At 40.8% G+C, this 25599-nt stretch overlaps 1 protein-coding gene across 1 annotated transcript in view; it reads left to right on the plus strand.

The window, feature by feature from the left end:
* Positions 1 to 25599, plus strand: part of KCNAB1 (potassium voltage-gated channel subfamily A member regulatory beta subunit 1) — a 414684-nt gene that overhangs the window by 107021 nt on the left and 282064 nt on the right. The window lies entirely within an intron of this gene.

Below are 25599 nucleotides of genomic sequence, written 5' to 3' on the forward strand. Positions count from 1 at the left end.
ATTCCATTCCACACATCTTTATTGAGCACCTCCCCTTGGCAGTAACTGTGTCGGCGGGAAGTCAGATGCTGTCCTTGGCCTCAGATAGTGCACAGTCTTCCAATGAAGGGGAGAGGGGAAAAGAAGCAAGTGCCGGTTAGGAGGTGGGATGTAGCTGAAACCTTAGATGTTGTGATTCACAGAAAGCCATACACGTCTTGTCCGCAGCCCTACCATGTGCTTTGAACATAGGAGCAGCAGTTGATGGTTTTGCCTCCATTTGACTGTTACAGATCCCAGCCCCTATGTTGTTTCCTCAGGCATTTCTGGAAGTCCCTGAAATGTATCTCATGTGTGATCAAAACCAAGCCTGGTCAGCCTTCACACAGCATCTGCTGTTTCCTCCTTCTCACTAGCCTGCCTCTTCGGGTTCTATCATGTTCCACTAGAGACCACTGCAGGTGTGCTAGAGCTCAGAGGTGGGAAGTGGGGAGGGCACCTCTCCTTCTCATGTTGCCCTCCACTGAAAGGCTCCAAAGGTTTACAGAGTCTTAAGTGAAATAGCTTGTTCAGGTTGAGTTACAGGACTTTCTTACCCTTGACCTAGGTTGTAGTCAATGGGGGACAGATCAGAGAAAAACCTCAGTGACAGCCACTATATGATTCTCAGGATCGCTCTCCTCTTCTGACCACCCTATTTCTCCTTCCACTAGGACCAGTTTTCTGTCTATGCCCACATGATCCTTTGCAGGCTGGTTATTTCCTACTGTCAAGATTCTGGGGAAGCCCGCCTCTGAGTTCCATGGCATACCTGAACCCCAGCGGAGACTAGGGTTTACACAGAGAGAAGGTGTTGTTCTAGTGTGGAGTTTGGGGAGAGGGCACTAGACATACCCCAGAGGCACCATTCCCCTCTTCCTTGTGTGTAAAGGGGAGCCTCTGAGGAGTCTCAGCCATGAACACAGTTTTTTTGAGGGAGAGGTTTGAAACTCTGTTTTAAAAAGAACAAGAATATTTTTCTTTCTATGGTGTATTAGTTCATTCTGACACTGCTATAAAGAAATACCTGAGACTGAGTAATTTGTAAAGAAAAGAGGTTTAATTGGCTTGTGGTTCTGCAGGCTGTACAGGAAGCATGGCTGGGGAGGCCTTGGGAAACTTATAATTATGGTGGAAGGCACAGCTTACATGGCCAGAGCAGGAGGAAGAGAGTGGGGAGGGGTGCTACACACCTCACAGATCTGTGAGAATTCACTTATAGTCAAGAGACCGGCAAAGGAGAATCTGTCCCCTTGATCCAATATCCTCCCACCAGGCCCCTCCTCCAACCTTGGGGATTACAATTTGACATGAGATTTGGGCAGGGACACAAATTTAAACCATATCATGTGGTTACAGATAAAAGATGGGACACAATTATGTCGGATGCATTAATGGAAAGGACAACACTTATTCATCCTGAAGTGTAATCAATGGAGGAGTAAGATGATGTAGAGTCATTTCCTAAGCTGGTAAGAAGATGGGCTCAGAAAAGCAGGAGGCACTAGAGGTCTTAAATGAGGGGTATAGAGAGGGGTACAGAGAAGAGAGACAATGGATTAACACAGAAATGTATCAAAGACCTTCCAGTTTTGACTGTGCTAATTCCTCGCTTCCTCTCCAGTTGGGTGTTGGTAAATAGCAGCTGTGCCTAGAGGTACTTGTTTGGGTGGCAAGATATTGCCAACCCTGCAATTATAATTTAAAAAGGTTTTTTTTTAAGAGAAGACCACATTCCTATGTAGGAAGAGCCTATGTCCCTAACTGTGATAGTTGGTATAGTATGGGAAAACGTTTAGTTAGACATCTAACACATATTTTTTGATTGTTTCATTATGTTTCAGGCCTGGTGCTGAATGTTCTACCTGTAAAGATAAGCTCACAGGCTTATTCTTTATTATATAAGCTTGACATCCAAAGAGCATGAGGCAAAACAATACTTAGAATTGTTATCATCTAGTTTTAAGTTTCTTAATGGCTGCACCATTTTATCATATTTGTGGCCTTGTGTTCATTTATCTATTCATTTAACAATACAGTCATGTACCACATAATGACATTTCAGGCAATGACAGACCACATATATGATCATGGTCTCATAAGATTATATTTGTGCTGTACCTTTTTACGTTTAGATACACAAATACTTACCATTGTGTTACAATTGCCTACAGTATTCAGTAGAGTAACATGCTGCACAGGTTTGTAGTCTAGGAGCCATGAGATGTACCATATAGCCTAGGTGTGTAGTGGGCTATGCCATTTAGGTCTGTGTAAGTGCAATCTATGATGTTTACACAATGACATGACAAATTGCCTAACGATACATTTCTCAGAATGTATCTCTGTTACTAAGCAACATATGGCTGCATTTATTCAGAGATAGATTGTTGTGTGTAATATACAGTGACATTGGGTATAAAACAGTAAAGACAAGGAGCTTGACTTGTGGAATTTACATAAGAGAGAGAGAGAGAGAGAGAAAACAAAGATGTCAACATCCAAATAAATATACACATACAGCTTGTGCTATGAAGTAAACAAGAGGGATGATGAGATAAAGAATAGGAATGCAGGGAGTGGTTTTTCTTAAGAAGTCAGAACCTCTCTGATCTAAGTAGTAGACACAGGATATGTTTATTTGTGAGAATTACATATGATTGTGTATCTTCTGTATGTATATATCAGTAAAAAGGTTTATTTACTTTTACAAAAAGTTTGCATTAAAATTGTATGCACACACTTTAGAGAGTCAACACATCCTGAGGATCCGTTGGGAGAAACAGTCTTCACCCTCCCTCTTTTCCCTCTTCTGGAGAAAACTGCCTTTTACTTTTAGATGGATCTGTTCGTAACTTCTGTGTTGATGATTTGGGGTATGATAGCTTTCTCTCCTCCGCTTGCTGTGGTGCACAGGTGTACCCTTTCCATCCTCTTCTTACAGATTTATCTTCAGTTTGATTACAGCAATATTCAAGACTTGCATCATTTTGACCACAGTTGAGCTGGGATTACTTGTAATCACATATGATTACTTTTCTTTTCCTGTAATTAATAAGGACTAAGCTCTGATTTTTTTATTTTGCCCAAACTCCTATCTAAGGGGTCTGGGGAGTCATGTCCTACAAACCATAAATTCTTATCAGATGGGTTTATTTGACTCTTTATATCATGACTTACTTTCCAATCTGACTCTGGCATAACAAGGAAGAAAATAAAAAATGTTTTACCCCAAAATATATTTCCTTGCCATACCTTGAAATTGCCCTACAAAATATCTTGTGGGAAAAATCCACATTCTATAGAGAATCCCTTTCCTCCCCTGCCCTCCCCTCCCTCCCTGCCTCCCTCCCTCCCTGCTTCCTCCCTTCCTCCCTTCCTCCTTTCCTCCTTTCCTCCCTTCCTCCCTCCTCCCTCCCTCCCTCCCTCCTCCCTCCCTCCCTCCCTCCCTTCCTTCCTTCCTTCCTTCCTTCCTTCCTTCCTTCCTTCCTTCCTTCCTTCCTAGCTCCAGGAGATAATCAACTAAGAGCTAGGCACCGTTTTAGGTCTTATAAGAAACATTTTACAACCCGCTCTCTCTCTCTGAAGTCTGCTACCTAAGCGATTCCTCTGCACAATAAAACTTGGTCTTCACAATCCTTTACCTTAACCAGAACATTCCTTTCCATCAATCCCAGGTCTTCAGATAAACTTAACCAATTGCCAACCAGAAAATGTTTAAATTTACCTGGAAGCCCCCACTTTGAGTTGTCCTGCCTTTCGGAAGCAAATCAATGTATTTCTTAAATGTATTTGATTGATGTCTCATGCCTTCCTAAAATTTATAAAACCAAGCTGTACCCCAACCACCTTGGGCACATGTTCTCAGGCTGAGGGCTGTGTCATGGGCCATGGTCATTCATATTTGGCTCAGAATCTCTTCTCATATTTTACAGAGTTTGACTCTTCGTCAACATTAATAATTATATTGTTTTTGAATCTAATGTTATTTTCCCATGTATGTATCCCTTATTCAACATCAAACACTTCTTCAGCTGTCTAAATATCTAAATATCATCTAAATAATATTACTTAGAAAGTAATAGTAAGCATTAGCCTCTTGAAAAAAGGAAGTTAGATTAATAATTTGCCTCCTAATCCCTCCCTTCATACAAACTCTCACCCCCACTGGTTAAGTAGAAATATAGATTTGTTTTACATGGGTGGTGAACATATGAAAATGAAGTTAAAATATAGATCAAACTATACTGAATTCTGATAAATATTAATTTTCCCTTCAACAAAGAAATACCAGATACTTACTTGTACTTCTGTTTTGGATTTCAAAGTCCAGGGAGCTAGACCTTTAGACGGGCTCTTATTTGCTTCTCTCCTGATGCTTTCGCACAAGCAGGCAAATTAGTTTCTTGTTTCTTGATCTATAAGAATAAACACAATTTCCCAGCTAAACTACAGGCTTGGCCAAGAGGGCAAGGATGTGGCCAGAACTTTTACTACTGATCAATGCACAGAAGCCCATGCCAGATGAAGGCATAGAATTACTCTTCCTATCTTTGTGGATGTCCACAAGGCAGAAATGCAAAGGTGGTTTTTCACTCCAAAGTGAGACAATATTTTCCCCAAGTGTATAGGAATTTTAATCTGGGATTGTGATTTTTAAAATAAAATGTATTATTAAGGTTTTATAAACCATTTGGAAAGAATGAAGAGCTGGTAGTAATACAGAAACACTAAAATGCCTTAGTCACCATTCTAAAAATAAAATCAGAATATAAAAGTATTCAATATTCAGAAAAACACAGAAATAGTAGAGAAAGTTTTCTTTCATTTTTTCCCTTCCTTTCTGAATTCCTTTCCTTGAGCTAAGAGGCCGTGTGGCTTATGATACCTTGGATTATTATACTTGTGGATTATTATACCTCTTCTAGAGGATGGTCCATGCCTTGCAGAAGTATGAAATCTCAAGGTCCAACTCTTAGATTCTTTCAAAAAATAATAGTTCTGCACTGAAATCTGCCAGATACTGTTTTAGACACCTTTTGGGGCACAAATGAGAATGAATAAAACAGATAAGTATCTTTGCTCCTATGGAGCTTATGTGAGTAGCTGAGAGTACAGAAAATAATAATCATTGTCATTATAACAATTTAATTATGTAACATATTAGATACTGATAAGCGCCAAGAAGAAGAAAAATAAAACCAGAATGGAGGATATGGGAGAACAGGGGGCTGCAAGTGTAAATAGGGCTGTCAAGGAAGGTCTCGCTGAGAAGATGCTGTCTAAATAAAGACCCAAAGGAGATAGGAAACAAGCCACACAGAGGTCTTTGGAAACAGGAGTGTGTCCAATGAACTGAAGGACCAGCAATGAGGTGGGTGAGGCTGGAGGGAGAGGGCAGGAAGTAAGAAACAATACAAATGGAGTGATAGAGGCCAGGTTGAGTAGAGCCTTGGAGGCCATTCTAAGGCTTTTGCTTTCTTTCATAGTGAGATGAGAAGGCATGAGTAGAGTGTTTTAGCATATGGGGTTAAGGTTTGGATGAGGACCAGCAAGGGCAAAAGCAGAAAGGCCTGTTAGAAAGCTCCTGCTGCCATTCAGATGGAGAATGAGGTGGCCCAGGCAGGGGAAGTATAGTGGAGACAGTGAGGAGTGGTCAGGCTCTGGATCTCTCTTCAATAAAGAGCTGGGAAGACTTGCTAATAGATTGAATCTGAGGAGTGAACAAAAAAGAGATGTCAAGGATGGCTCCAGGGTTTGGAACCTAACATGCTGGAAGAGTGGCACTGCCTTTTCTTGAGGAAAGAAGACTGTGGGAGAAGAGTTGGAGTAAGAGCAGGAGCTCAATTTGAACTTGTAAAAGTGGAAATGACCATTATACACCCAAGCAGAGATGTCACATAAGCTGTTGGGTATGTGATTCTAGAGTTTACGAGAGACACCTGGGCTAGCGATGGAAATGAGGGCGGCATCAGCTCATACATGATTCTGACAATCCTGAGGCTGGGTAGATCACTGAGAGTGAGCGTGGACACAGAAGAGAAGAATTCCAAGAATTCCCGAGGGGCTGGGGTTGGGGGGAGGAGGAGGAACCAGCATTGAACAGTGAGAGGAACAGACAGTGAGGAAGGAGGAAAACCAGGTGAAGGAGTATCTTGGAAACCAGATGAAGACCATGCTTGAAGGAGGAGAGCATGATCAACTCTGGCAAATGTGTCTGTGTGCCTATGGGAAAGACCCTGTAGAGAAAGGAAACTTGACACTGTAAGAGGGAGAAGCGAGAACTGCCGCAGCAATTTCCACAAGTACCCAAGAGACTTTAGGAGCCGGAACATAAGCAGAAGACTTAACCCTACCTAGATGCAGGACAGTTCATCCGTAGGAATAGGTGAAAGGAAGAAGAAATGGGCACCCATTTCTACGTAGGATGAGAAGAAGCTTCCTATGCCTTCTATTTCTTAGCAAAATAGGAAGTGAGGTCAACACTGGGAGTGGGGATGGGTTGGGAGGTCTCCTGAGTGTTTGAAGATGGAAGACAAGGTGTGAAGAATGGAAAGATGAAAGGACTAGGGAAGCAGAGTATGATTTCTGGGTACCACTAGGGGCTCCTAAAGATTAATGTCATGAATTTAAAGTGAGGCTGATCAGTATGGCTGTGTGGTTTGCTCTAGTTGCATTTAGCTACACAGGTCCATGTACAGAGCAGGCTGAGTTAGACGTATACAGAGTTAATGTTTCTCCCAGAAAATAGACTCCTGATATCTTCACTCTCATCAAAGGTCAACATATACTAGAGTTTGCTATAATAAGAAATGTGACCATAACTGTCTGTGATCTCTTTCTTTTCATGTATATTACTACTGTTAAATGTGAATTTTCTAGTTTTAAATTTCTTCATGTGAATACTCACTACAAAAGCCATGAGTAAGAGCAGCATGCTCACATTGAGATATAGCTGTGGTGAGGGAACTGGGCTCCCTCACCAGCTAAGTGTTCCACTCTGACCCACCAGTCTTGAGTGCAAGATTCAAAGTCATGCCTCAGAAAATTTTATTTGCTGGTAGAAAGGACAACTGCTGAATTCGTACATATCAGTCTCTCTACTCTCGTTCAGGCTTGCCATTTACCTTCTTTGATCAAGCTGATCCACTTGTGTGTCACTTGGCCTACACAACAAAAGACTGAGGACCCAGCAGCCTTGCTTCATTCATATCTGGCATCACAACCATGGTTCTTCTTTCATGTCACCTATTTTGTGTCCTATCTCTTTCATTCTCAAATCTTGCCCTTCATCTTTATCTCCTGGCTATAGTCTCATGTTGCTCGACTAAGCAGCACCTGACAAGGTGCCATAAACTTGACTTTCCTTTTCAGTAATGGATTACTCTTTCCCTCCCAACTCAGTCCACATTCAGCTTCCCTGGGTGACAGTGTTACCCAGTGCAGTTCAAGCCTTGAGGTTGGTGGCCCACGTGGCTGACCCAAATGTTTGGGCTTTTTGACAAGTCTTCCTGGAGCCTATGAAAAGAAATCATCATGGTGGATGCCTACCATGGCATACATTAAAGAAATATTAGCGTAAATTCTTTTACTTCTTACTTTTGAAAGAAAGGTTCCTGTGAGGTGCAGATTACCATTAGCTTGGTGGCATAAGGCAGAGGAGATGGGGTGAGTGGTTGTTCTGGATCAGTGTTTCTGGAAGGATAGTCCTTGAATTCTCTGCAAGATGACTGCTTGGGTTGCTCATCAAAAACAGAAATTCCTGGGTCCTTCCCCAAACTACAGAATCAGAGTCTCTGAAGGTGGGTACTATGACATTACTTATTTGATTAGTACCCAAAAGGTACATATAGTCTAAAGTTTTAGGGCTACCAGTCTAGAGCAATTGCTCCCAAACCTGGTGGTTCCTAAGCCACCCACTGGAGATGGTTAAAGTGCAGATTCAAAGACTTCATCCCAGATATATTAAATCAGACTCTGGTGTGGCCTGGGCCTCTGAATTTAAAAAAAATATAATAACAATAACAATCACAATAATAATTATAATGATTCTGATCAGTCAGGTTGGAAATGTAAAGCATGTCTTATGCCAAACTCTTTTCAGCTCATTTGAAAAAGAGTCTTTGTGCTGGAAAACTCTCTCACTTTATAAGAGAGCACCAGCTCTGGATGCTGACTGCCATTCAGCTCCTGCAGAGTTACAACTCTGGGATACATGGCTAAACTGAGGGCCTGCCAGCTTTGCTCTTTTAAAGCTAGGCCTCCCAAACCTAGTCGCATCACCTGGGGGAGATTTGCAAGAACATGGATTCTGAAGCTCAACCCACACTTACTGAATCATGGTCTCTAGGAGTGGTGTCCAGAATCCCTATTTTGAGAAGCATTCAGATGATAATGAAGATGAGACAAATTTGGGAGCCATAAGTCTATGACCGTGGAGGGAACTGCCAGCCTAACAGCCATTTGGGGGTGCTGCAGCAGCTGAACGGTTGATGAAAACATAAACGTGCTCTCAAACTACTGATTACATCAACTTGGTACTTTGCACTGCCTCTTACCTAAAAACTCTGTGAACATATTCTGCAGACAACTTCTTTTCTTGCCTCATCTCCTAGCCTCCGTCTGTTTGTCTACCAATGCTGCCACTGCCTGCCCTCTGGCATGGTTAATTCCAGTGCTCTGTCACCATGGTGTCTGGTTGCTGGCAGAGACCTTCCTGAAACTAGAATTGTTTATTTTCCACAATTATATACCCACTCTAATGCTGTAGGATTCTAGCTTTTATAGTTAGGCATTCATGAATTCTTAGTTGTTTTCAACACACTAAATTTAATAAATATAACAAAAGTCTTGGAAATAGGATCTAGTAAATGGCTGAGTTAAAAGAACGTTTTTACAGAATTGCAGTCTTATTGCTCTTGAGTGTAGGCGATGAACTGGGGTCAGAGACTGGGGCTAGGCTCTTTGTAAGGAGGGATGCATGTAGACAACTGTTTGTCCTCAGTACACACAATGTTTGAACAGGAAGGTTAGAAAAGAGTAGCTTGAAAGGCGTTTATTGGTTTTAGCCCTTCATATAAATCATTTTCTTTGAATTACTTCTAAATAATGTACTTTCATAGATGATAGCATGAAATTTTCAGTCCATTGTGTCTAGAATTATCTCAGATTTTGAATTTTAAAAGTCTAAATGAAGTTTACTAAATAGATAAAATTGCCATTTTTTTCTCTGAATGTATATTTTATTGTTCTTAAGAAAGTAAACAGGGTTTTTCAGAATAGTTGCTTTTTAATTACATCAGTAGCTTAATGTTAATTGAAGAAATATTTGAAATTACAAGAAATTGAAAAACGAGAATTAAAGTTGCCTTTTTTGGGGGGGTGGGAAATGACTGTTGACATTTTGGGGAATGGCCCTCCTGCTTTTGAATTCAACACCCCCAACCTGCTCAACTATACGTATTGTTTTGTAACTTGTAAACACAACGATTTGGGGGATTGGAAGTTTTTTGCATCTAGCTCTACTGTGTTTATTTTCTCTTCCACCTCAGGGCCTTTGCACATGTGCTTTCCTTTGCCTGAAATGCTTTACCTACCTCCTCCAAGTGGCTGTTTTCTTAACATTTGTGTTTCAGGTTAGAGGTCACATCCTCAAGGCGGCCTTTCCTGACCACTCAATCTAAAGCTTCACCCCATTTTCAAATCATTCCTGATCTCCCTTTTTACCTCCAATGTGACTTTCTTAATAGTTTGGTTTACTTGTTTCCTGTCTGTCTTCCCCACCACAGTGCAGGTGCCATCAGAACCAGGGCCCTTTCTGTCCTATTCTGCCCTATTTTGTCTTTTCTGTACACCCATTTCCTACAACAGTGCTAGCCCAGAGTAGGGGTTGGATAGACATTTGTAGAATAGATAAGGAAATGACTGACAGACTGACTACTGAGAGGATGAATGAGACCGTTGGCCTGGGAGGGTGGAAGTCAGAGCCACAGCTGAGAAGGTGAGCTCAAGAGTCCATGACTGGGCAAACAGACAAAGCAGGATGTTTAAAAATGGGTTCCCGGCTGGGCGCAGTGGCTCACGCCTGTAATCCCAGAACTTTGGGAGGCCAAGGTGGGCGGATCACGAGGTCAGGAGATCGAGACCATCCTGGCTAACACGGTGAAACCCCGTCTCTACTAAAAATACAAAAAATGACCTGGGTGTGGTGGCGGGTGCCTGTAGTCCCAGCTACTCAGGAGGCTGAGGCAGGAGAATGGCGTGAACCCGGGAGGCGGAGCTTGCGGTGAGCCAAGACAGCACCACTGCAGTCTGGCCTGGGCAAAACAGCGAGACTCCATCTCAAAAAAAAAAAAAAAAAAAAAAAAGTGTTCCATTTTAACAAGCCCAGAGAGATCTTAAAGGCACTGTTTGGACCCTAACAAACGGCAAATAGCAAAACTTGAAAAACGTTTCTTTAATCTCAGATCCAAAATGAGAGTTTGATAGAATTCAAATGATTCTACAATTACCTCAGAGCTTTTAGATTCATAGCCTCTTTGTTTTTAGTTAGCCTTTTTCAGTTTATTGTTTAGACTGAAAGTTTGTAATTTCTTATCAGTTTTGAGTAGTTGACTCTAGAATCACATGAGTAATTTTTCTAAATGGCATTGCATGTTGTGTCATTGATTCAGCTCACTGGCACATCCTTGTCTCTGATCTAAAATTGTGAAAAATGAACAATATGTTGAGATATGAAATTATGCATGAATCTTCAAGCTATAAGCCAGCTAGCTGACAGCGAGGTTATTACTGTGAGAAATGTCTACAATAATACTTCCCTTTCATGTCACATAAGTCCTTGACTTGAGGCTGCTAGGAAATTAATTAATTAAAGGAACTTAAGGTTCCTTAAATTTCAACACCTTTGGGGAAAAAAGAGCAGATCATTACTTTTACTCAGAGATAAGACAATTGAGAAACAAGTATTTTAATCAGAAGTGTTGATTTCTGATGAAAAAGTATGAAGTATGAAAAACCATAATAAATTTGGAGGATTTTATTTAATATTCAGATCTCTCTTGAAGGTACACACTATTTTGCATGTGGAATACATAATAAGTTTGTTGTTCTGACAAACTTTTGATAGAATTCAAATATGGAATACCTAATAAGTTTGTCATAATAAAATTTGTCATTCTGCTTCTTTCTTGGGTATTTTGTGGTCATTGGGCAGCACACTGTTTCTTTTTATTGCCTTTCCTTTCATGTTAAATGTAAAGATAGAAAAATGAACTCAAAGGTAGTAGTTCGTATTTCTCTATGCTTGTTAAGGAAATCTATTCTGTTGTTGTTGTAGTTCACAGGAGCTTCTTAGCAGATAGGCAGTGAGTCAGTCCTTAGCAAATTGTAGAAGAGGTCAACCTTTCCCCATTCCTCTTCCCACTAAAGCTGCTTTTCTCTTCCCTTCACCTAGGTCTCCTTCTCCAGCCACTACTCTGTGGTGGTTGCAACCTCATCCATGTTGAAAAGCCCATTCTGACCTGTGGCTTTCAGCGCTGGGGCCTCTGGGAATGTCCAACCAGTAGTACCTGCAGTTCTTGGAGAGCCCACACTCACCACACTGTCTACAGCACCCTTTTGCACTTGCTTTTAATTATATCCTACCATTTATTCCATTCAAGGTATTTATCATAATTTGTATCTTGATTTCTAAAATTTGTTCATGTAATATCATTCCTTGGGATAGGATGTAAGTTTCATAAAAGAAAACTCCATCTTCTTCATCTTTTGTGTCTCCTGTACCCCAAATCCATGAAGACTTGAGTCTCTTCCCCTCACGGAGAGTATTTGCTTAGAAAAGGGATTAAAAACACCTGTGATGGGATGAGGGGGAAAGAGCTTCACAAGCTAGAGGTACTTTTAAACTTGAAAGCTACAGGAAATACATCATGTTAGGGAGATTAAAAAAAGAAGAATGAGAAACACATACACACTAATGAGGTCATTTACAACTTAAGTGACTAATGGAAGACGTATTTCATTGTCCAAAGATATTTCCTACAATAGACACGTTTTATGACTTCATGGTTCTCGAAAATAAATTTTCCTAGCTTTGGATTTAACATAAGCCTTGGGGTTAAGGAGTTACAGTCCAGCTGAGGAAAGGCAGCTTAAAACATAATAAAACATTTTGACATTTCTAAGAGATATGGCCTCCTTTGTCTTTCTCCTTTTTAAATTTTCTTGCCCTCTTCCTCCAATTTTTCCTTCCTTCCTTTCTATTTTTTCCTTCTTTTCTTCCCTCAATTAAATTAAATCAAAATAGTACATACTAGTAGTAATGCTATTAAAATACTAATACTATTAAAATGACAATAGTAAAGGGTTTATATATGAAAATACACAATTCCTGGTCCCAACATGTTCGTTTTCCCGACTCCCTCTCCCCAGAGACAACCACTTTTGACTCTTTAACCTGTTCCTTCTAGCATTTTATGCTTTCAAATAATATGTGAATACTGCTCTCTTTTGATTCATCAATTTAGACATAATATATTGAGTTTCTAATATAGCAGATGAGGATTTAACTCCCTTATATTACCATCCCATCTGCTTCTCCTCACTTATTCTCCTGATTTAATTATGCTCCAAATTCTGGTTAAGTATATACTCAACATTTACGTTACTATGCCTAGCCAAGTTTTATTCACAGCTGAAAACTGTAATATCTGGGTTCCCGAGGATCAGGCCCTGAGACAAGGATTCAAGCACAAGCAGTTCATTTGGGAGGCACAGGAAACACCAGTAGGGGAGGAGGGAAGTGATAAATGGAAGAAAAGGCAGTAATCGAGGGTGCATTATCAAGACGTAACCACTATAGGTAATTGGAGCTTAATTCTGTGAAGGAAACTCTGGGAACTGGTGTAAAACTCACAATTCAGTGCCATCCCACCTGAAAGATGAGGGAGCTGGGGTATTCATATACCAGTTTCTATCAGCCACTTGTTGAAGGCTGCTCCCAAGGGTTGTTAGTTCCCCAATACTTCCAGCCTGCCATGTGCAGGCAGCATGGCCTTCTGAAGCTTTTGTGAAAGTCTTCTGCAAAGAGATGCCAATGCTGACAGTTGGAAGTTAGCCAAGAAGACAAACTGTATAATGCATCATGATTATGTTTTCCTTCTTTTTCTTTCCTGAAATTAATAACTGCCTTTTAAACTTTCCTTAGTGTTCTTGATACTTACTGCACATCTTCCCATACCTCCTAATAGTTTCTCAACACCATGTTTTATAAAGTTAATCATATCAGGTAATTTGCCAGCTCTAATTTCTTTTTCTTAGAGCCATCCTTGGAGGCCTCCATTATGCTCTATGGATTGTATGCACTCAAGGTCTTCTACACAGATGACACCCTAGGATGGCTGTGCTGTCATCTCAGGAATATTCTTTGCCTTCTGAGTTGGATTCCTTTATTTCCTGGTCTGAGTGTTTCTCTTTCTTGGCTGACTTCTGGGTGGACCACATCATTCTGAGTATAATCATACTCAGTTCAGTGGTAGAGGGTCTGTCTCTTGGGTAATGCTGCTCCCCCTGGGGCTGCATTCTTCTGTGGTGCTGCTCTTCTAGCATTTCCCTTCCCTAGCACCTGGGAGAGTTCCTTCAGTGCTCTATTGTTTTGAAGCTCCTCTTTTTTTAAAATTTATTTTTTATTTTTTTATTCTATATTTTCCTTTTTCTTGGTTTGTTTCTTCATTTTAATGGAATAAACCTTCCAGTGTCTTAAGAAAAGGTGGCTGGGAAATACATTTTTTAAAACCTTGTATGTCTGAAAATGTCTTTATTTTCCCCTTGAACTGCTTGGCTGGATCAAGTTATATGTTGGAAATAATTTACCTTCAGAATTTCGAAAATCTTTCTTTTCTATCTTCCAGTGTTGCCATTAAGAAATATGAAGCAATTCGGACATCAACACCCTCCTATTTGGCCTGTTGTTGTTGTTATTTTTAAATCTCTGGAAGCTTATCGAATCTCTTTTTGGCTCTACTATTCTGAAACGTTATCGTGAAATCACTTAGTGTGGGCTGATTTTTGTCCATTGTACAGTGTGCTCTGTGGGCCAGGCCCTTTCAGTCTGTAAACTCTCATGTCCTCAGTCCTGGGAAATGTTCCTAAATTATTTTGTTTTATTATTATTATTTGCTACATTTTCTCCATTCTCTTTCTGGTGCTTCTGTTATTCTTTTTTATTTTTATTTTTTAATTTTTTATTTCCCTAAGTTTTGGGGGAACAGGTGATATTTGGTTACATGAGTAAGTTCTTTAGTGGTGATTTGTGAGACTTTGGGGTACCTATCTCCCCAGCAGTACACACTGAACCCAATTCGTAGTCTTTTATCCCCCACCCCCTTCCCACGTGCTTCTGTTATTCTGATAATGAACTTTCTGCCCTGCTTCTCTAGTTGTCATATATCCTCTCTCTTGCTTTGTATCTCTTTTATATACTTTTTTTCTGAAAAATTTCTTCAACTTTATTCTTTAATTCTTCTATTGAGCTTTTCATTTTGGATAGCATGCTTAAATTTATAAAACCTTTTGGTTTTCTGAATGTTTATTCTTCTAAAGCATCTTGTCAGTAATATTTCAAAGATGCAATATTTTTCTCTTAACTCTAAATAAACCAGTGATTCCAGTTGTTATCGTTGTGTTGTATTTTCTTCTCTGTGAACAGTCTCTATTTTTTCAAGTTGGTTTTTTTTTTCCGTTTTGATACTGGCTTTTGTGTTTTGACATTTTTCATGTTCAAGACTTTCCCCAGATGTTTGATCATCCTTGATGGTGTGCTTATTTATTTTTTATTTTTTATTTTTTTTTATTTTTATTTTTTGAGATGGAGTCTTGCTCTGTCAGCCAAGCTGGAGTGCAATGGCACAATCTCAGCTCACTGCAACCTCTGCCTCCTGGGTTCAAGCGATTCTCCTCCCTCAGCCTCCTGAGTAGCTGAGATTACAGGCATGTGCCACCACACCTGGCTAATTTTTGTATTTTTAGGAGAGACGGGGTTTCACCATGTTGGTCAGGCTGGTCTTGAACTCCTGACATTGTGATCCACCCGCCTTGGCCTCCCAAAGTGCTGGAATCACAGGCATGAGCCACTGCACCTGGCCGATGGTGTGCTTATTTTTTTTAATTTTTTATTTTTGAGACAAAGTCTCCCTCTGTCACCCAGGCTGGAGTGCAGTGGCGCAATCTCAGCTCACTGCAACCTCCACCTCCTGGGTTCAAGCAATTCTCCTGCCTCAGCCTCCTGAATAGCTGGGATTACAGGCATGCGCCACCATGCCTGGCTGATTTCTTTTTGTATTTTAGTAGACACAGGGTTTCTCCATGTTGGTCAGGCTGGTCTTGAACTCCTGACCTCAGGTGATCCACTTGCCTTGGCTTCCCCAAGTGCTGGGATTATAGGCATGAACCACCGCGCCTGGCCTGGGTGCTTATTTTCAAGAGTAAGAAACTAAAACTTTGATGGGAAGCTCTAAACATAGGAGTAGGGCTTGTTGACATTGAACCTTGTTGACAGGTGAGCTATCTGAGCCTTTTGTAGGGAAACTCCTAAAGTTGGGTTGTGTTTTATCACCTTAGCACTACTACTTCTATTTACGATTAGGAATTGCTCTTTCCAGAACCCCATTTCTCTGTGATTAGATTTGGCTAAGAGAAAAACTTGTACAAAATTTGGAAAGCAGAGGTAAAGCAGGAGCCATTACTTTCAGAAGGTCACAGTAACCAGGGAATGTGCCATATAGATGCAGAGATGCCTAGTAGGCTCTAGCCTCCCCTCCCAACTACTGACCCCATGGACCAAGAGTGACTCCAAGCCACCAAATGCTTGACTGCAATTTCTACAGAGGCTATAGCTTCCATGGACCTGCCATAACCTCCACACCCACTATTCCACTTGGGTGGCCAAACATCCAGTCTTTCTGAACATTTCCCACATACTCCATCCACACCCATGCTTTAAGTTGTTGTAGGTGTTTCCTAGAGCTGCTGTAACAAATGACAACAAGTTTAGTGGCTTAAAACAACACAAATTTATTCTCTTACAGTTCTGGAGCTCAGTAGTCTAAAACCAAAGTGTCTCCTGGGAGCTTCAGGAGAGAAATCCACTTCCTTACCTTTTCCAGCTTCTAAGGTCACCTCCATTTCTTTGCTCTGGCTCCTTCTTTTATCTTCAAAGTACATCACTCCAACCTCCAGTTCTGTCTTCACCTCTCCTTTTCTCACTTTCTTCCTCTTGTCTCTGTTTTATAAAGGCTATTGTGATAACATTGGGTCCACCTAGCTAATCTGGGATTATTTCCCCATCTCAAGATCCTTAACATAATTACACCACCAAAGTCCCTTTTGCCATGTAAAGCAACATATTTGTAAGTGCTGGGGAGTAGGATGTGGATTTCTTTGGGGGTTCCTATTCTGACTGCCACAGTAGGTAATGACTTCCTTGGATCCTCTGAGTCTTCTCTTCCAGATTCCTACTTCCTCAGCTCTTCCCACACTTGTGCAAGCTCTAATTCCTAGAGTAAGCCACTTACTCCCCTAATACACTTTCAGTGGCTCTGATTTTCTGACTTAACCCTGATAGATACACCCCCAATGTCAATATCTCTATGTATTTCCTCTTTCAGATTTTACCAAAGTTATTCTAGTTTCCAGCCTAGAGGGTAAAGACTTGGCTGCCAAGGGTCTGAGGGCCAAGAGAATGAAAATAGTAGAGGAGTCTTCATTGGTCATATCAATTCATTGACTTTATTTTGCTATTTTCAGTTTGGTTCTACCTCATTTGCCTGCTGTAGGAGTCCCCAGGACAGAGATCCTTTGCATTATCACCTCTAGACAGCGTCGCTCCAACCTCTGGCCATGTACAGAAAAAGGAGCAGAATCTCAAGGTCAGGGAAGGGGGAGAAGCTCTAGGGATTTCACTGTTTCTAAAAGGGTCATTATCAGATTCTGCGTTTATTTACCATCACCCCTTCTTCATTCCATTTCCAGTAGCCTGTTGCTATCAGTTCCCAATGTTTCAGAGATTCTGTGGTTAAATAAGGTTGCTTCTCAACTATCCTTCCTGCCATCTTAGAATTTACCTTCTAGAGTTAGCTAAGATAGGTATCTCCTAGTGATTTGCTTGATTGCTTTAAAAATTTTTATCAATGTTATCCATTCTTTTTCTTCCTATTTTTACAGGTTTCTATTTTTTAATTAAACATATTATTTTGAGATAATTCTAGATTCACATGCAGTTAAAAGAACTATAATCATTCAGGGAAACCACATACCCTTCCCCTAATCATAACATCTTGCATAACATGGTACAACATTAGAACCAGGAAATTGACATTGATATAATCCACTGGCTTTATTCACATTTCACCAGTTTTACATGCACTCATTTGTGTGTGTGCGCGTGTGTGTGTATGTGTGTGCGCATGTGTGTGTATTTACTTCTATGAAATTTTGTAATATGAATTATATATATGTATATATTTAAGGAAAAATTCCCTTTACTATAATATTTGAAACATGCAAAATTAGATGCTATATCCCATGTGCCATCTTCTTCTGAAAGCTGAATGACTGGAAACACAATGAAAAGTATCCTGAAGTTGCAAACAAGAGCAGAGCATGGGTAAATTTTATCTTCTTTACAACCTTGCCCATGGACTGTAGGATCAGCTAACAAGGCTCTTTGTTTAGCTCACTGTGTTGTAAACATTCTGTATCCTTCCTCCCCTTTAAAAAATCAGCCCAGAGAAAGGCATTTAGCAACAGAAAAGAGAATAAACAGACTTTTTAGGATCATGGTGTTGAATTGTTTCTGTGCCAAACTTCTTATCCATATAGAATTATAACTGATGGGTTATTTTAATCAACATTGGTCAAAAAAAAGACTAACAGCATTTAAAAAGAATCACATTCTCTTCTTGGAGAGAAAAATTATATTTTCTGATTTCTGCAGAGGTGAAGAATTAATGAATCAACAGCATGTGTAAATAGAGAGGCAATGGAGATCTGTTTTGTAATATGTAGCTTTCCTGAATCCCCTGTAATCACAGCTGGTAGTTGGGCACTCAGATAATTAAATTGTCCCAATAGGTCATTTGCATCAAATTTAATGCAGTCATGGAAAATTTGCAATATATGTTTGTACTCAGAATCAGGTAGTAGGAATGAGAGTTGTATGAGACAATCAAAACCAAGCAACATCTAGTCTAAAAGTTAATATAGGCCAGGCGCGGTGGCTTACGCCTGTAATCCCAGCACTTTGGGAGGCCGAGGAGGGTAGATCATGAGGTCAGGAGTTTGAGACCAGCCTGGCCAACATGGTGAAACCTCGTCTCCACTAGAAATATAAAAATTAGCCAGGTGTGGTGGCGCATGTCTGTAATCCCAGCTACCCGGGAGACTGAGGCAGGAAAATAGCTTGAACCCGGGAGGCAGAGATTGCAGTGAGCCAAGATCACACTACTGCACTCCAGCCTGGGCAACAGAGTGAGACTCAATCTCAAAAAAAAAAAAACAAAAAAAACCCAACATTTTATGTTAGTCATTTATGTATATTGTGCCATATTACAAAATGTATTTAGGTGAGAGAAAGGGATACTATTTTTTCCTATTCTCTTTTTAGTGGGCTCTTCTGGGAGGTTGTGTTTGTGAGATAACTGTGGTTTCATCTGCTGTATTTGATCAGGAACAGGCAAGGTAGGTGACAAAGGTAGTGAGCATTTATAAACAAGGGATAATAAGAACGTTTTTTGTGTAAGTGCTTTGTAACCTTTTGCTTCAGTCTATCTGTGGTGCTGATTTAGAGCATGGGAACTATATCATTGTAAATTCAGATTGGAAGGAGCTCTTTCAGTTATCTATCAATGCATAAGAAACCATTCCAAAATGTGTTGGCTTAAAACAACCGTTTATTCTTGCTCACGAGTGTATGGTTGACTGGGAAAAAAAACTAGTGATCTTGGCCAGGTCAGACTGATCTTGGCTGCACTCAGCCATGCATCTGCAGTCAGTTGGCAGACTGTCTGCCGACTGGCTGGTATAGAATGGCTGTCTTCCTTGTGGTTGCTTAGTCTCCAGAAAGCTAGCCTGAGCTCATTCTTATGGTGGTTGCAGGGGTCTGAGATAGCAATGGAACTATGCAAAGCCTTATGAAAACTAGGATAGCAATTGGCACACAGTCACTTCTGTGGCATTCTACTGGACAAAATAAATCACAATGCTAATTCATGTTCAAAGCTGATCACAATGGCTAAAAGAAAAATGCTAACAAAATTACCCAACCAATATGTTCACTTGGTTTTTTTTGTACCTGGTAAGAGATTTTTCTCTTACATTCTTGTGAAACTCTTACTCATCCTTCAAGTCTCAGTTCAAGCACCGCCTCCTCTGGGAATCTGGCCTGTCCTTTCTTCCAGCAGACTGAACCACAGTATTTTTTTGCGGGGGAGAGGAAGATAGTGTCTTACTTTGTCTCCCAGGCTGGAGTGCAGTGGCACGATCCTGGCTCATTGCAGCCTTGACCTCCTGGGTTCGGGTGATCCTCCCACCTCAGCCTCCCAGATAGCTGGGACTACACCATGCCCCACTAATTTTTTGTATTTTTTTAGTAGAGACAGCGTTCGCCATGTTGCCCAGGCTGGCCTTGAACTCCTGGGATCAAGTGATCTGCCCACCTCAGCCTCCCAAAGTGCTGAGATTACAGGCATGAGCCATGGTGCCTGGTCTAGGACAGTCTTTTTTTGTGTCACCAGCAACTGTGTTTCTATTGTCTGTTTACAGTTCTCAATTCCTTGAGGGCAGGAACCAACTCGTATAACCATTTCTATATCTCCAGTTCCTAGCACAGTGCTTGGCTCAACAAATATCTTCTGAATAAGTGAGATGATGGCCATTTCTCCAGTTCTTTTATCTCCCCAGTTCATATTCTCTTGATGCTGTCATCTTGAGAAGACTTTGTCCCCCCTGTTAATTTCTCTTCCTTAAAGCCTTAACAAATTGCACTATTTGTTAAGTTGTAATCAATGCACCAATGATACTATATTCTATATTTTGCAGCTAGAGTTTTGAGCTCTTGTGATGTTCACTAATTGCAATGTAGCATTGTTGCTTTAACTGTTCTGTTTTGGCGTGGCTTCCTTTTATATCCTTTTTGTGGTACAGTTGCAAGTGCCTAGGTTCTTAGCATTTACAAACACAGAAATGTTTACGGTCAAATGTTCAAAACTCCCCGGTAGTTCTGTAAGACATAGCTCTTAAAGTACTTTTCTTTAACTGGCAATTTGGTGCCATGGGAAGTTGTTGCATAGTTGTGGAGGCCTGTAATGAGATTTTTTTTTTTTTTTTTTTTTGTAACAAACTCCTCTGTTTCTGAGCATTTACCTCTTATTTCATGTTATTGCTTACAGATGTAAGTACTATAGAATGAATGCCATTAGTTAAGACTCTCTGGGGTTGAGAAGAGAGATAATACCTAATTCAATATAATCTCATTGCATATAAATGACAGTGGAGGCCCATGGAGGCAAAGTAACATACCCAAAGTCACATCTTGACTTTACGGTTTTAGAAACAGGATTTGTACAGTTAGAATAGTTCAGAAACATTGTAGACAAGCTTGCTGCCCAGCAAGATAGTATTTTCCCCCTGGTTAAGCTAGGTGAAGCTCCATGTGATATGAGCCCTTTCTTAACAGAGATTCCTCTTTGAAAATGCACCATTTACCTTCCAGGTGGCCGAGTGTAGAGGGCAGTACCACTTTGGCTGGACTAGGAGTCCATTTACCTATCTTTGGTCCACTTGGGTTAGAATTATCTGGCTAAATGCAGATTACTGGGCACTAAGACCTCTTGAAGTCTTGGAGATTTCGATAGAAATCTGGTTGTTGTTGTTGTTGTTGTTTTTAGCAAGTACTCAGTTGATTCTGATGCACCTGGAAGTCAGAATAAGAGAATATAATATAATGTTAGGCAATGAAAAGTGCTATGGAGAAAAATAAATTAATTTGAGGGATGATGCTATTTGGATGGATTAGTTAGTGGGAAAGACTTTGACCAGACACCTGGAAAGAAGTAGCTGGCCACGAAAATATCTATGGGAAGGGGGAACAAGAGTAAACACAGGCTGGGCGCAGTGGCTCATGCCTGTAATCCCAGCACTTTGGGAGGCCAAGGCAGGTGGATCACCTGAGGTCAGGAGTTCGAGATCAGCCTGGCCAACATGGCGTAACCCTGTCTCTACGAAAAATATAAAAATTAGCCGGGCATGATGGTGCATGCTTGTAACCCTAGATACTAGGGAGGCTGAGGTAGGAGAATCACTTGAACCCGGAAGGCAGAGGTTGCAGTTGTGCCACTGCGTTCCAGCCTGGGTGACAGAGCAAGACTCCGTCAAAAAAAAAAAAAAAAAAAAAAAAAAGTAAATGCAGAGGACCTGACCAGAAATGAGCTTTGCAGTTTCAAGGAGGAGAATGGCTTTACTATAAACCACCCAGTTGCCTATCAATCTTAGAATAAAATCCAATCTCCTTTCCATGCTCTATAAGACCTTATACAATCTGATCATTGTCAAGGACTAGTCACATGGCCACATGTGCTTGTGGGGCCAGAAAGAGTTGTTGGAAAATGTAGTCTGTAGCTCAGCAGCCTTCTGTCAACACAGGCTCCACACTATGGAAAGGGGAGCACAAACCTTTGGGGATATCTTCTTCATAAGACCTTAGTAAGATGAGCCAAAATCTGACCACTGGATTTGGCAAAATGAAGATCATTAACGATTTGACAAAAGCTGTTTGAATGGAGTCAGGGGAAACTGATTGGAGTGATTGGTAACTTTTAGAGACTTCCTATTATATATGAGTGAATAGCATGTTGGCTAGAAGGATGCGGGCTCTGGGAGATCTTTTTCTAAATTGGAAGTTTTATAGCATCTTTGAAAGCTATTAGAATTGATCAAGCTTGGAGGGAGAAACTGACATTGTAGGAGAGTGGGAAGAACAAACATTTTGAGAAGGGAAGAGCAGAAGGAATCCAATGCACCAAGGGAGTTGTTGGCCCTAGAAAGGATCAGGGACAGTCCATCCTTTCTAACAAGGGAGGGCAAGTCCAGAGAGCTTATAAGGGGAGGAGTCATGATCCCAGTCAATTCTTCTTCAAAGCCTGTTTTACAAATTTGCCCAAGGCCAGCTGTGTTCAGGAAAAAGAGATTTCATTATTTTTCTCCTCCTCCTCCTATCCCTCCTCTTCCCATTGTGTGCCATATGGTCCTTTGCTCTCAGAACCCATAGTTCTAGCTAATACCATTTATTCATTCAGCAAGCTTTTTGTGCACCCACCCCCAAAAATGTGGTGACCCCAGATATATGGTGCAGCATCTGGGTTAGGGCTTCTTACCATCAGTGAGAAGTCATTCTCTGTTTTTTTACCCTTGATAGAGTAGTTATCAGAGTTCCTGGGAGAGCTGATGATTTTGACTAGCTGGCCACATTCCTGGGTCTGGGCCTCGAAGGGGTGTCCTCTCTGATGACTGGGTGGCCTCAGGAGATGATGTAGAAAGGGGGATTTTGCCCTGTCAGCTAGATGAGCTAAAACACCCCAGAGATAAAAGAGTGACAAAGGTCATAGTCAGATCTCTCTCAATGCCCAGGCTATCTTCAGGTTAATGCTTTTATGTCATTTAACCAGAATATTCCTTTAAAGACTGGTTATCTTGCTAGACATTGACAATTGATTTTATGAATGTGGGAGGGAGCATCCTTTTTAATATTTTTTTCTTTTATCTGCCCAGGATTTTCTTAAGTCAACTTTATTTCATACTATTCTTTAATGCACAACTAAGAAGCTGGAAGGTACCCAGAGGGGATTTTTTATGAAAAATAGAAACTCAAATAGGATACCCAACTCATCGAAGAGTTTGAGTTACTGATGAATAACTTAGTATGTACCAAGTAAAAACCTGATGCTAGAAGACATGGCCAGCAAAGAGAATACTTGAGTACACTTGTAGGCTTGTGTGAGATGGAGGCTTTAAGTAATTCCTGTGGTAAAATATCTTCTGAGTTTCACACAAAGGGCTTTAAACCAAAGTCCTGAAATACAAATCACTTGAGAGTAAGTATGCTTGATTGTCTAATTGTCCTTATTACCAATATGTAAGATTATTAACAGAAATATATGAAGGATTCAGGGTGGGGTGAAAGGATAATGAGGAAAGGACGACAACACCAGGGCTAAGGTTAGTACAGAGAAATATCTGACAAATTCTGAGAGTACTGAAACTATATGGAATATCTGGGTATATATTATATGGCCAGCAGACACACGGAAACATATTTACCCCTGGAGAGAGTAACTGTCAGGGCTCCCAGGAGAGCTGATGGCATTTGCTCATCTGGTCACATTCCTGGGTCTGGGCTTGGGAGGAGGGGTGTCGTTTTTCTTGAATGGGCGGGCTCAAGGGATGATGTAGAAAGGGGATTCCCACTCACTCATTCGGTAGCTTTATACTGACTGAAAAATTTAATTGTGTGTTCAAAAATATAAAGGTACAGCCAAAGAACAAGAGGAATCCCAGAATTTTCATAGGTATGCTCCTCGAGATGTTCTGTGCAACTGAAATTTAGGCTGCTAACTATATTTTAAACCTGTCTGTAAAGATTTATAAAGTTTTCCTGATCTAATTACATTGTAGGTCAAATGCTGCTGAATATCTGTCAAAGCTATGTCAGAGACCAAGTGCCTATAATTTTCAAGAAGTGACTGAGAAAGAAACTGTTACTTCTGGTCATGACTGCTGCGTGTTCCTCTGTTCTGGCCCAGTCTGGTGACAGTTCTAGTTTCCTCCTGCTGATGAGTTGGGCCTTTTTCCTGGACTGTGATGACCCCCAGGAAATGGAGAGGTCTTATATGATGGGCATGGCAGGTGAGAAGCACCTGGCTCCACCTGGCTCCCCCTGACGGAGGGCATCACTGGGCCATACAGACATTGGGATATTGCCTTGGCATCTCTGATACAGGAAACATGTGCTCAGGCACTAAACAGCACACATGTGAATCTGTTCCCTGGCACATGCTTAATGTCATTTGTAGTAGAACCAAATCACTCGGCTGAAAGTGGTGGCTTTTCTTTTATCTCTTATTGCTATTTTTCCCCGTTTGCTGGCTGAGAGGAAAGTAGAGCAATACTGCATACATTTGATAAACCAACACTTTTATTCTTTTATTGTTTTTTCTTTTGGTGTTTCTAATTCTGCCTGAATCTACAGGAGAAAGGCACAGCTAATGGATTTGTTTTTGACAGCACTCTATTTCAAGAAGCTGATATCCTTTGGTTGAAAGAAAGTATTAATATGGTATGCAATATATTTTATCTTCCTTCAATATATGAAGTTTCTGAGGCTGTCTTCAAAGTTACAAGTTCCCTAGAATTGGCACATAGATTAGAAGTGACCGATGGCTCACTTCAAATATATAGGAAAAAATACCCATGGTGATAAGGTGGCTGTGGGAAGCTGAGTGCCCAAGATGCATTACTTATAACACTCCTCATCCTAATCCCCAAAGCACTCAGGACAGGCTTTCTTCTCAGTGCAGTAGCTTACACGGGTACTTATGGCAGAAGAGAGTCAGCAGCTTTCCAATGTGCATTGTCTTAAAAACTTTCATATCCAGCCTACTGGGCTGTGTGAACAAGAAAGCTCACTCATCAGCAACTTCACCTCTGAATTCTTTCAAACGACCTTAGGCATTCTTTCCTAACATAACCTGTAGTTAAACTCCAAACTAATGAGATTCAAAATTGGGCTTAGAGCAAAGATTATCTTGTGAGGAGCAGCAAAGAAAAGACCAAATTAATCTATTATTGAATGATCGAGTATTCTCATGGAGCAGTAATATTTGGCCCAATTCATAGCATAATTTTAACTAAATCCATGGATGTTATTGCGTATACACAGAAGATACATAAAAGGTAGGTTGCTGCACCAGGCCTGTGTTTACAAAGTCTGCCTTAATTCAATTTAAAGAAATAGTTTAAGAGTAGCAGTTGTTTTGTTTTCTTTGTTTTGTTTCACCATGTTATCTCAGAAAATGGAAGTACTTCCCCTCAAGACACTGAACAAGAATGACATACATGGCTGAAACAAAGGCTTTCACATCCCCTTCCCACAAGGTCCTTTGGGCTCTAGGGCTGATGAGCCATTGGCCATCTTCAGCGTTAGCTCTGCCTCAGTTCTAGTCCTGGGCCTGTTAGGAGCAGCAGGGCTGAGTGCTATTAACCAGGTAAGCAAGAAGCCAGAATCAACACAGACCACAAAAGATTACCATTTTGTGAAGACAAGATTCAGTGGATTCCAACCAAGAAGATTCTGATGGTTGCCATTCATCAGCCATACACCCACTCTTTTCCTCGCTAACAGAACCCTGATTTTATTCCCTTTCTTCCAAGCAGCCATGTGTTTGAGGGGAGGCTCAGCTTCTTCCCTGAACCTAAGAGTGAACTTTGCTTTGTCTAAGCCACATTGTTAATGTGTGGGCTGGCGGTGTCAAT

The sequence above is a fragment of the Nomascus leucogenys genome, chromosome 11 (genome assembly GCF_006542625.1).
Source record: "Nomascus leucogenys isolate Asia chromosome 11, Asia_NLE_v1, whole genome shotgun sequence".
Classification (NCBI taxonomy): domain Eukaryota; kingdom Metazoa; phylum Chordata; class Mammalia; order Primates; family Hylobatidae; genus Nomascus; species Nomascus leucogenys.